The sequence below is a fragment of the Triticum dicoccoides genome, chromosome 4A (assembly GCF_002162155.2).
Source record: "Triticum dicoccoides isolate Atlit2015 ecotype Zavitan chromosome 4A, WEW_v2.0, whole genome shotgun sequence".
Taxonomy (NCBI): Eukaryota; Viridiplantae; Streptophyta; class Magnoliopsida; order Poales; family Poaceae; genus Triticum; species Triticum dicoccoides.
This window is the reverse complement of record NC_041386.1, coordinates 480420484-480433835: the sequence shown is the minus strand read 5'-3', so window position 1 is coordinate 480433835 and position 13352 is coordinate 480420484. Positions and strand designations below refer to the sequence as shown.

Genomic DNA, 13352 nt, shown 5'->3' with positions numbered 1-13352 from the left:
AAAGCGAGTCCCTGGGTCATCAAAAGGACATGTTTTTAGACAAACAAGTCTCGAGACAGATGTTTTGATAGGTCTCGAGACACATGTTTTGATAGCTCTCAAGATAGAGGTAGCAAAATAGTGCCCTTGTAATCGAGGCCACCGCAATCAATAGCAATCAAGCAGGATATAGGATTTTACCTCCACCGTGAGGGGCCGAACCTGGGTAAACTCGCGTCTTCTCGTATTTCGATTAATCCCATCCAAGCTTCCACCTAGCGGTTATGGCCTCACAACTTAGTCTTCTCACGAGGACATCTGCCATGACAAAACCATGACAGGAACTCCACCTTGACTCTGCCGAGGTTCATGTTGGATTTGCAGGCGATCCGATTACCCCTCCCATGCAGTTCGGCTTGGATTGGTGAGCGCCACATCTTGCTGACCTCCACTCCCTTTTATTCATGTGCAGCTCGGAGGCGCGCCACGTGCAGTCCACTGATCATCACTGCACGTCCATGTAGTACGACTCGATGAACTTCCCTCCTCCCCTTGCAGTCATGGTATCCCGGACTAGTAGTGCGCAGGGACACCCAAGTGGAGTTCATGTGTCACATTTCCCCAAAAACTGATTTTCTGTAGTTCGCTATTTTTAATTTGGGAAATGTTCAGTTCAAATATCAGTATATCACAAAAGCATAAAAATTCTTTCCAGTTTTGCATAGCCTGCTTAGCGGTCCATATTGCCATCACAAAGTTGAACGAGTGATCACCACACCGAAGAATCCGGCGTCGCTGCAAGCGTCGTCCAGCAAACCTTCGTAGGCGGCCATGTCAGGGTCGTCGATCTTGTCGACGAGCGTGCTGATATCACCTGCAAAGAGGAAAAGAGAACTCACTTTTGAGATAAACAAACAGTGCATCGACCATATCACCTTAACACGACTGGTGCGGAAAAGAGAAATTTAAAAGGATAAACATGTATCGATCAGCTGCATGTCCTCTAGGAGAACTACTTGTTCCGTCAGACCGTCACACTCCAACATCCAGTCTGCTGAGTTCAGAGAGGGCGCAGAATGTCTGAATAATAACTCGTGAATTCAGAGAAGACTGCAGCAACATATATTTCTGAATAACTCATGAACGCACTGTTGAATTTCTCTTTCAGAAAGGATGAGGAATCAGGCCTGGCTTTTGGCTAAGATCAAGTGTAGTATCTGTTCTTATCAGTTTAATATCTGATATGTGGGCCATGTGCCCATAGTGATATTAAATTTATTTTTTGTGGGGGAGGGACCACCACAATGGCTTGCCATTGGGTCCCTCGGGTGTCGCCCAGTGCCTTGCACTACTGCCTGGGCAGGCGCACCCCAACCAAAACAATTTTAAATTTTGATTTGTTCTGCCAAAGTGCTTTGAAGTTCAGTCTGCATCCAGTTTGTGAGTGAGAAGATATGTTCATTCTGAACCCCCAAAATGCTTGTAGGACAGGAGGTTGAGCCGTTGGTAGGTTGTTCTTGAGATGGAACTCAGTGTTGTTCCATTGGTAGATTGGCAAAGGACCGAGACGCCCGGGAGGCTCGAACCGACATAATCACCTTCTATAGAAAAACTGGTGGAGTTTCTAGCCTTTTCGTTGAAAAAAAGATCTCTACGTATGAGCATAACAAATAGAGTGACTGTTCATTGTGCCTGCAAAGTGAGCGCTTTGCCATGGCACTCCTTTGCCTGGTCACAACACACCGGGATAGTTTGTCAACATGTTCTATTGACGAAGCGCCGTGGCCGGTCCCCAACGTTTCCAGTACATGCTAATGCTACAGAAACTGTTACATAACGAAGTTGGTGAGAACTTTCTGCACCAGGTGCTCCCCATACACCACCTTCTCATACTTGGCAACGCCGCCGGTTTTCTCTCGGCACAACTCCATGGGCTCCACCGCAGCGTCAAAGTTCGACTGCATATACAGGCCATTTGTTTCAGAAAAAAACATCGAGTATAAGCAACTCAATCGGTACAGCCATACATATCATAAATATGTTCGTCCGCGAGAGGGCTATACATACATACATACCTCATAGAAGAATGCGACAGATACACGGTAGCTACAAGAAAATGATTTACAATTGATAAGGTTGCTACAAGAAAAGACTGAATTAGGCGGACAAAACAGATAAAATTCAGTGAAGTTGCAAACAAGGAAACCTTCAGCATGTCTCCGATGTTGCAAACGAAGGTCCCGGGTACGGGCTTGGCTTATATCCACTCACCAGACTGGTTCCTTACCTGATACCAAATTTACTAAAGAGTTTCAGCAGATCAATCTCCTTGCTTCTTGACAGAGGAAACAGAGGGCATAGATGGATAATAGTACAAGATATGTGTGCTAGTGAAGTAATAAGTATCTCAAGAGCACAGATATCACCGTCCTGATTCACCAGTGTCAAAAAGGCCTGCAGTTTAACAAAATGAGGAAAAGTATTCCCCCCAGGATTTTTGGTTTAATGTTTTGAAAAATACCATATGCGTTTTTCCTAAAAAGGCAAACATATTATTCTAGTATTGACTTAAAGAACACGATACAGTGTTCTAGTATTGACTTAAAGAACACGATACAATGTACTAACCATAATCTGTGTGAGCTCCACTGAATTGATCATAGGATGCATGGTGTATCGAAGAAAAGCAGTCAGATGTATCCACCCAAGTAAGCATAAGACAAATATGTTTTTTTGTGTGCTTACCATCCAATATCAATGCGTGGTGGGATGCCAGCTGAGAATGGATAGCCAATCAATCCGAGAACCCAGAAAGCATCTCCTGTTGTTCCGCCTTCGAAAGCATCCAACTGCGCGCCCAGTGCCAAGGCTATGCCTCGCATGATCTTCCTTGAAAGATCTGAAATAAAAAATGGCATGATAAACACTGTCAGATACGATCGATGAGCATAAAAGAATAAGTAATTCAGATAAGTGGACTTTGTAGAAGGCTTATATAGTTTTCCAGCAGCGTGTCAAAATTTGATGGATAATCTGGCCTGCATGGAAGATAAACTATTCAGCTCTTTAAAGCGTATTAAGTAGTAAAGGAGCATTTTTTTACATGGTGAACATACTGACATCAATAGGTGTCTAACAGTGTTACCTTCAGAAAAGCAGGCAGTGAACCGTTTTCTGAAAAAAATGTGACGACGGCTCTCTAAAATATACCTTCAGAGAAAAGAACAGAGAAGGGATCCTAAAGAAAAACAGAGAAGGGAAGTTGAAAACATACCACAAATTAGATTCTTCCATTGGTTTAGCATGATTACCATATCTGCCCGGTTCAATAGGCATGTAGCATTGCAAATTTTTTCTAAGGGTTTAGCTAAAAATGACAGAACAATTTAAACAAGTATTACAAGAAATTGAGGGACAGATGAACTTACATGAATTGCTTCATGCATATTAGGTTTACCCTTGGTAACATTTTCTCCCACTCTCTGATACCCTCTGATGATAGACCACAAGAAAGTTCATTGCATATGTACTTATGTAGAGATATTCCAAGGACCAAACAACTAGCTACAAGAAGAGTTGGGTTTTTATTCAGATATCACACCTATAATCACTCTGAGGTGTCATTTTGATCTTCAATTTTTCCTCGTGAGGGAGCTGAAAGAACTTCTGTGTGACGTCCCTGACTTCCATCATTAGCGACTCATCCCATGGCCTTTCTGTTAATAATGGACATCCGGTCTGCTGAGTTCTTTGAGGGTGGAGAATGTCTGAATAATAACTCGTGAATTCAGAGAAGACTGCAGCAACCTATGTTCTGAATAACTCATGAACGCACTTGCAGAATTGCTCTTTCAGAAAGGATGGTGGAACTGAGCCCGGATTCCGCCCGCTACTGACAACAGCGCTCGGCCGTGACCCGTGATGGTTAAAGCATCTCCAGCCGTTGGCCCCCAAGGAGGCACTAAAAATCACCCCTGGGGCGCACCAGCGCAAAACGCGCGCTGGGGGCGTGATGCCAGTCGCAGCGCCCACGAATTTTTGTGAAAATTAAAGTGAGGCACAAACATGGCGCAAATTCAACCATTTTCGGCGAGTTCATACATATTTCGGCAAGTTCAAACCAAATTCAACCAAACACGGCGAGAGTTTATACATATTTAAAATATTTTATAAAAAAGAAAAAAAACACACTACTAGGCCCGCCGTCTCCCTCGCCTCGCCGCTCGTCACCGTTCTACATGCCGAGGAGGCTATAGAACCGCGTGTACTCGCCACCATCATCGTCGTCGTCGTCGCCTCCGCCGCGGCCGCCATCCCTGCTGCAACCCTCCCCCGGTTGGCGCGGCGGGTTGGACGGTCCGGCGGCGTCCTCGTCGTCATCGCTGTCGAGGATCACGACACCGTGCTCGTCCTCGCGCCCACGCTTGCGGGCGGCGATCTCCTCCAGGGCCCGACGCTGTCGGACCATTTCGTCGCGGAGGTAGTCGTCGCGCGCCCACCGTAGGGCGTCCTCGTCGGAGAAGCCGCGCCGAGCTAGCTCCTCGTACTCCGGGGGGAGGCTGGGCTCCGGTTTGGGTGCGACGAAGACGAGGCGGCCAGAGGCGGGGGTGGAGTCGGCGATGCGGACACCGGAGCGGCGGGTGCGCCGGCTGACAGGCGTGTCCTGGGGCTCCGGCTTGACGGGGCGGAGGCAGGGAGAGCCGGTCGACCGACCGGACGAGGAGGAGGACGCCCCAGGGTCCATGCGCCTCGGCGTCCACGAGCTCCCACAGCGGCGAGAGAAGGACGGGGGCTCGGGGTACTCCAGCCTCGGCGTGTTGCCGCCCTCGATGTACTCGAGGACGGCCTCCAGCGTTGGTGGCTTCGAGCTGCTCGGCGTGACGGCGGCGGAAGTACGGCTCCCAGAGCGGACTGTCGGGGACGTAGCGCGGCCCCTCCCTCACCGCCCGCGGCAGGGAGGCGCGGATACGTGCGATCTCCGCACGCCGTGCCACCCCGGTGGGCGGTGGTGGCACCGGGACCCCGCCGGCGCTGATTCTCCACGCTCCGGGCACCCGCATGTCCAGCAGGACCGGGTACTCGGCCTCGAAGAGGAGCCATGCTTCGTCCTCATGAAGGTGGTGGCGGCTGAAGCCGTTCGCCGCCGCGCCGTCGCCTGGGAATCGTTCGGCCATTTATTTGAACTGGGACGGCGAGGGGAGAGGGAGGAAGGGGAGAGAGGGTGCGTCAGCGGTGGAGACTCTGTGCGTGCCACCGGCGCGCTGGGGGTCGGCTTATATAGGTGGAGGTGCCGCGAGCATGCGTGGCCGCCGCGTCTACACGTGGCATGCGCGGGGACACGCGTCGTCACGCCTTCACTGCGCCGCCCGTGAGGCATCAACGGCGGAGGCTAACCGGCGCGGCAGCGTGCGGCAGCTTTGGCATTGATTCGCCGCGGGAAACGAGGCGATGAGGACGATGAAGCGGCGAGAAGCGAGACGAGTCGCTGGCAAGGAGGGGCCGTGGCTTTTTCGCGCCAAAAACAATTCGCCTAGTGCCCCCGAGCAGCCCCCAGCACGCCGGATTTGGGTTGGGTCCGCCGGCGCCAATTTCAGTCCGAGCCGACGAAAATTGGGTCCTTGGGGCGTGACTGGGCCGATTTTTTAGCACCGACGGCCGAAAAGTCGTCTAGGGGGTCTTGTTGAGGGCGCGGCTGAAGATGCTCTTAGCTGTAGATATATATAGCTCCAGGCGTGTGCACGCGGCTGATTCTCGGCAGACTGCCCCTCGAGCCGTGGCGTTCGCCAGCGCTGTGATCGCAAAACAGCGGCGCGAGCAACTCATTAGCCAGCGCTGTGATCGTAGAATAGGCCTTGCAAAAGGCCTTCTATGTTTAGGCCCACGCAAGAGGCTGGCTTGGTGGCATTGCACCGTCAGGCACGAGCAGTTCGTTTAGTACCACCTCGCTAGGCGAGGAGAGGACAGGAGGTAGGAGGGGACTATATTTCGGTGCCTTAAGGCACCTGCCTTTGTATCTATGACATGTGGGCCCAACAAGTGGCTAGCCCACATGTCAGTGACCCAAAGGCAGGTGCCTTTAAGGCACCAAAGCTGCGTCCGGTAGGAGGTGATAAATAGAGGGGTAGGGCAGCGATTCAACTCATATCTTTCTCGGCTTTTTGGCTAAGATCAAGTGTAGTATCTGTTCTTATCAGTTTAATATTTGATATGTGAATCATGTGCCCACAATGATATTAAATTTATTTTTTATGGGAGAGAGACCACCACAATGGCTTGCCATTTGGTCCCTCAGGTGTTGCCCATCAACTTAAAATTTTCATTTCTTGAGATGGGATGCTTGTAATTAGATCAAGGCCAGAGGCTCTCAGATTAGCCTTATCCCTTCGCACAAAAGCCAACTCTCTCCTTCTTCCTCATGCACGCATTCCTCATCAGAAGAAAAAAGGGGGGTATCCCTTCGCACAAAACTCAATTCTCTCCTTCCTCACGCACACAATCCTCGTTAGAAGAAAAAAGGGGAGCGCCGCATGCAGCCCGCATGCACCCACGCCTCCGGTCAATCCCCGACCACCTGCCCCACCCCCACCACGCAGGTCACCGCCCTCGCCGCGGGTCGGAGTTTGCCGTCGCCGTGTCTCTAAAGGAAATATGCCCTAGAGGCAATAATAAAATTATTATTTATTTTCTTATATCATGATAAATGTTTATTATTCATGCTAGAATTGTATTAACCGGAAACATAATACATGTGTGAATACATAGACAAACAGAGTGTCACTAGTATGCCCCTACTTGACTAGCTCGTTGATCAAAGATGGTTATGTTTCCTAACCATAGGCATGAGTTGTCATTTGATTAACGGGATCACATCATTAGGAGAATGATGTGATTGACTTGACCCATTCCGTTAGCTTAGCACTTGATCGTTTAGTTTGTTGCTATTGCTTTCTTCATGACTTATACATGTTCCTATGACTATGAGATTATGCAACTCCCATTTACCGGAGGAACACTTTGTGTGCTACCAAACGTCACAACATAACTGGGTGATTATAAAGGTGCTCTACAGGTGTCTCCGAAGGTACTTGTTGGGTTGGCGTATTTCGAGATTAGGATTTGTCACTCCGATTGTTGGAGAGGTATCTCTGGGCCCTCTCGGTAATGCACATCACCTAAGCCTTGCAAGCATTGCAACTAATGAGTTAGTTGCGAGATGATGTATTACGGAACGAGTAAAGAGACTTGCCGATAACGAGATTGAACTAGGTATTGAGATGCCGACGATCGAATCTCGGGCAAGTAACATACCGATGACAAAGGGAACAACGTATGTTGTTATGCGGTCTGACCGATAAAGATCTTCGTAGAATATGTAGGAGCCAATATGAGCATCCAGTTTCCGCTATTGGTTGTTGACCGGAGACGTGTCTCGGTCATGTCTACATAGTTCTCGAACCCGTAGGGTCTGCACGCTTAACGCTACGATGACAGTTATATTATGAGTTTATATGTTTTGATGTACCGAAGGACTTCGGAGTCCCGGATGAGATCGGGGACATGACGAGGAGTCTCGAAATGGTCGAGACGTAAAGATTGATATATTGGACGACTATATTCGGACTTCGGAAAGGTTCCGAGTGATTCGGGTATTTTTCGGAGTACTGGAGAGTAACGGGAATTCGCCGAGGAGTATATCGGCCTTATTGGGCCATACGGGAATAGAGGAGATAGGCCAAAAGGAAGGAGGCCTCCGCCCCCCTTCTGGTCCGAATTGGACAAGGGGTGCAGCCCCCTTTTCCTTCTCCCTCTCCTCCTCTTTCCTTCTCTCCTACTCCAACTAGGAAAGGAGGAGTCCCCCTTGGCGCGCCCTTCTCCTAGGCCGGCCGCCTCCCCCTTGCTCCTTTATATACAGGGGCAGGGGGCACCTGTAGACACACAAGTTGATCAAGTTGATCGTATTTTAGCCGTGTGCGGTGCCCCCCTCCACCATAGTCCACCTCGATAATACTGTAGCGGTGCTTAGGCGAAGCCCTGCGTTGGTAGAATATCAACATCGTCAACACACCGTCGTGCTGATGAAACTCCCCCTCAACACTCGGCTGGATCGGAGTTAGAGGGACGCCATCGGGCTGAACGTGTGCTGAACTCGGAGGTGCCGTGCGTTCGGTACTTGATCGGTCGGATCATGAAGACGTATGACTACATCAACCGCGTTGTGCTAACGCTTCCGCTTTCGGTCTACGAGGGTACGTGGACAACACTCTCCCCTCTTGTTGCTATGCATCACCATGATCTTGCGTGTGCGTAGGAATTTTTTTGAAATTACTACGTTCCCCAACAGTGGCATCCAAGCCAGGTTTTATGCGTTGATGTTATTTGCACGAGTAGAACACAAGTGAGTTGTGGGCGATATAAGTCATACTGCTTACCAGCATGTCATACTTTGGTTCGGCGGTATTGTTGGATGAAGCGGCCCGGACCGACATTACGCGTACACTTACGCGAGACTGGTTCTACCGACGGGCTTTGCACACAGGTGGCTGGCGGGTGTCAGTTTCTCCAACTTTAGTTGAACCGAGTGTGGCTACGCCCGGTCCTTGCGAAGGTTAAAACAGCACCAACTTGACAAACTATCGTTGTGGTTTTGATGCGTAGGTAAGAACGGTTCTTGCTAAGCCCATAGCAGCCATGTAAAACTTGCAACAACAAAGTAGAGGACGTCTAACTTGTTTTTGCAGGGCATGTTGTGATGTGATATGGTCAAGACATGATGCTAAATTTTATTGTATGAGATGATCATGTTTTGTAACCGAGTTATCGACAACTGGCCGGAGCCATATGGTTGTCGCTTTATTGTATGCAATGCAATCGCCCTGTAATGCTTTACTTTATCACTAAGCGGTAGCGATAGTCGTAGAAGCATAAGATTGGCGAGACGACAACGATGCTACGATGGAGATCAAGGTGTCGCGCCGGTGACGATGGTGATCATGACGGTGCTTCGGAGATGGAGATCACAAGCACAAGATGATGATGGCCATATCATATCACTTATATTGATTGCATGTGATGTTTATATTTTATGCATCTTATCTTGCTTTGATTGACGGTAGCATCATAAGATGATCTCTCACTAAATTTCAAGATAAAAGTGTTCTCCCTGAGTATGCACCGTTGACAAAGTTCGTCGTGCCCAGACACCACGTGATGATCGGGTGTGATAAGCTCTACGTCCATCTACAACGGGTGCAAGCCAGTTTTGCACAAGCAGAATACTCGGGTTAAACTTGACGAGCCTAGCATATGCAGATATGGCCTCGGAACATTGAGAACGAAAGGTCGAGCGTGAATCATATAGTAGATATGATCAACATATTGATGTTCACCATTCAAAACTACTCCATTTCACGTGATGATCGGTTATGGTTTAGTTGATTTGGATCACGTGATCACTTAGAAGATTAGAGGGATGTCTTTCTAAGTGGGAGTTCTTAAGTAATATGATTAATTGAACTTTAATTTATCTTGAACTTAGTCCTGGTAGTATTAGCATATCTATGTTGTAGATCAATAGCTCGCGTTATTGCTTCCCTATGTTTTATATGTGTTCCTAGAGAAAACTAAGTTGAAAGATGATAGTAGCAATGATGCAGACTGGGTCCGTGATATGAGGTTTATCCTCATTGCTGCATAGAAGAATTATGTCCTTGATGCACCGCTAGGTGACAAACCTATTGCAGGAGCAGATGCAGATGTTATGAACGTTTGGCTAGCTCAATATGATGACTACTTGATAGTTTAGTGCACCATGCTTAACGGCTTAGAATCGGGACTTCAAAGACGTTTTAAACGTCATGGACCATATGAGATGTTCTAGGAGTTGAAGTCAAATATTTCAAGAAAATATACCCGAGTTGAGAGATATGAAGTCTCCAACAAGTTCTATAGCTAAAAGATGGAGGAGAATAGCTCAAGCAGTGAGCATATGCTCAGATTGTCTGGGTACTACAATCGCTTGAATCAAGTGGGAGTTAATCTTACAGATAAGATAGTGATTGACAGAGTTCTCTAGTCACCATCACCAAGTTACTAGAACATCATGATGAACTATAGTATGCAAGGGATGACGAAAACGATTCCCGAGCTCTTCGTGATGTTGAAATCGACGAAGGTAGAAATTGTTGGGGAACGTAGTAATTTCAAAAAATTTCCTACGCACACGTAAGATCATGGTGATGCATAGCAACGAGGGGAGAGTGTGATCTACGTACCTTGTAGATCGACAACGGAAGCATTTGGTTGATGTAGTCATACGTCTCCACGGCCCGACCGATCAAGCACCGAAACTACGGTACCTTCGAGTTCTAGCACACGTTCAGCTCGATGACGATCCCCGGACTCCTATCCAGCAAAGTGTCGGGGAAGAGTTCCGTCAGCACGACGGCGTGGTGACGATCTTGATGCACTACTGTCGCAGGGCTTTGCCTAAGCACTGCTACAATATTATCGAGGACTATGGTGGAAGGGGGCACCGCACACGGCTAAGAATATGATCACGTGGATCAACTTGTGTCTCTCTGGGGTGCTCCTGCCTCTGTAAATAAAGGTTCAAGGGGGGAGGCCGGCCGGCCATCATAGGGCGCGCCAGGAGGAGTCCTACTCCCTCCGGGAGTAGGACTTCTCCCCCAATCCTAGTTGGAATAGGATTCGCGAGGTGGAAAAGAGAGAGAGAGAGAAAGGAGGGGGGCGCCGGCCCCCTCTCTCCTTGTCCTATTCGGACTAGGGGGGAGGGGCGCGTGGCCCAGCCCTGGCCGCCTCTTCTCTTCTTCCACTAGGGCCCACTAAGGCCCATATAGCTCCCAGGGGGTTCCGATAACCTCCCGGTACTCCGGTAAAATCCCGATTTCACCCGGAACACTTCCGATATCCAAACATAGGCTTCCAATATATAAATCTTTATGTATCGACCATTTCGAGACTCCTCGTCATGTCCGTGATCACATCCGGGACTCCGAACAACCTTCGGTACATCAAAATGCATAAACTCATAATATAACTGTCATCGTAACCTTAAGCGTGCGGACCCTACGGGTTCGAGAACAATGTAGACATGACCGAGACATGTCTCCGGTCAATAACCAATAGTGGAACCTGGATGCTCATATTGGCTCCTACATATTCTACGAAGATCTTTATCGGTCAGACCGCATAACAACATACGTTGTTCCCTTTATCATCGGTATGTTACTTACCCGAGATTCGATCGTTGGTATCTCAATACCTAGTTCAATCTCGTTACCGGCAAGTCTCTTTACTCGTTCTGTAATACATCATCCCGCAACTAACTCATTGGTTGCAATGCTTGCAAGGCTTTAAGTGATGTGCATTACCGAGAGGGCCCAGAGATACCTCTCCGACAATCAGAGTGACAAATCCTAATCTCGAAATACGCCAACCCAACATGTACCTTTGGAGACACCTGTAGAGCTCCTTTATAATCACCCAGTTACGTTGTGACATTTGGTAGCACACAAAGTGTTCCTCTGGTAAACGGGAGTTGCATAATCTCATAGTCATAGGAACATGTATAAGTCATGAAGAAAGCAATAGCAACATACTAAACGATCGGGTGCTAAGCTAATGGAATGGGTCATGTCAATCAAATCATTCACTTAATGATGTGATCCCGTTAATCAAATAACAACTCCTTGTTCATGGTTAGGAAACATAACCATCTTTGATTAACGAGCTACTCAAGTAGAGGCATACTAGTGACACTCTGTTTGTCTATGTATTCACACATGTATTATGTTTCCGGTTAATACAATTCTAGCATGAATAATAAACATTTATCATGATATAAGGAAATAAATAATAACTTTATTATTGCCTCTAGGGCATATTTCCTTCAGTCTCCCACTTGCACTAGAGTCAATAATCTAGATTACACAGTAATGATTCTAACACCCATGGAGCCTTGGTGCTGATCATGTTTTGCTCGTGGAAGAGGCTTAGTCAATGGGTCTGCAACATTCAGATCCGTATGTATCTTGCAAATCTCTATGTCTCCCACCTGGACTAGATCCCGGATGGAATTGAAGCGTCTCTTGATGTGCTTGGTTCTCTTGTGAAATCTGGATTCCTTTGCCAAGGCAATTGCACCAGTATTGTCACAAAAGATTTTCATTGGACCCGATGCACTAGGTATGACACCTAGATCGGATATGAACTCCTTCATTTGCTGCTTCCGAAGCAGCTATGTATTCCTCTTCACACGTAGATCCCGCCATGACGCTTTGTTTAGAACTGCACCAACTGACAGCTCCACTGTTTAATGTAAACACGTATCCGGTTTGCGATTTAGAGTCGTCCGGATCAGTGTCAAAGCTTGCATCAACGTAACCGTTTATGATGAGCTCTTTGTCACCTCCATATACGAGAAACATATCCTTAGTCCTTTTCAGGTACTTCAGGATGTTGTTGACCGTTGTCCAGTGATCCACTCCTGGATTACTTTGGTACCTCCCTGCTAGACTTATAGCAAGGCACACATCAGGTCTGGTACACAGCATTGCATACATGATAGAGCCTATGGCTGAAGCATAGGGAACATCTTTCATATTCTCTCTATCTTCTGCAGTGGTCGGGCATTGAGTCTTACTCAACTTCACACCTTGTAACACAGGCAAGAACCCTTTCTTTTCTTGATCCATTTTGAACTTCTTCCAAACTTTGTCAAGGTATGTGCTTTGTGAAAGTCCAATTAAGCGTCTTGATCTATCTCTATAGACCTTAATGCCTAATATGTAAGCAGCTTCACCGAGGTCTTTCATTGAAAAACTCTTATTCAAGTATCCCTTTATGCTATCCATAAATTCTATATCATTTCCAATTAGTAATATGTCATCTACATATAATATCAGAAAAGCTATAGAGCTCGCACTCACTTTCTTGTAAATACAGGCTTCTCCAAAAGTCTGTATAAAACCAAATGCTTTGATCACACTATCAAAGCGTTTATTCCAACTCCGAGAGGCTTGCACCAGTCCATAAATGGATCGCTGGAGCTTGCACACTTTGTTAGCTCCCTTTGGATCGACAAAACCTTCTGGTTGCATCATATACAACTCTTCTTCCAGAAATCCATTCAGGAATGCAGTTTTGACATCCATCTGCCAAATTTCATAATCATAAAATGCGGCAATTGCTAACATGATTCGGACAGACTTAAGCATCGCTCCGGGTGAGAAGGTCTCATCGTAGTCAATACCTTGAACTTGCCGAAAACCTTTTGCGACAAGTCGAGCTTTGTAGATAGTAATATTACCGTCAGCATATGTCTTCTTCTTGAAGATCCATTTATTCTCAATTGC

The 13352-nt window shown here is 47.4% G+C and overlaps 1 non-coding gene and 2 pseudogenes across 1 annotated transcript; 2 read left to right on the top strand and 1 right to left on the bottom strand.

Annotated features, from left to right (window-relative positions):
• Positions 1-1159: 1159 nt before the first annotated feature.
• On the top strand, positions 1160-1353 carry LOC119290101. The gene has a single exon (XR_005141706.1). It is a non-coding gene; the product is annotated as a U2 spliceosomal RNA (small nuclear RNA).
• A 455-nt stretch (positions 1354-1808) lies between these two features.
• On the bottom strand, positions 1809-5153 carry LOC119283566 (annotated as a pseudogene).
• Positions 5154-6120: 967 nt separating this feature from the next.
• On the top strand, positions 6121-6295 carry LOC119290102 (annotated as a pseudogene).
• Positions 6296-13352: the final 7057 nt, after the last annotated feature.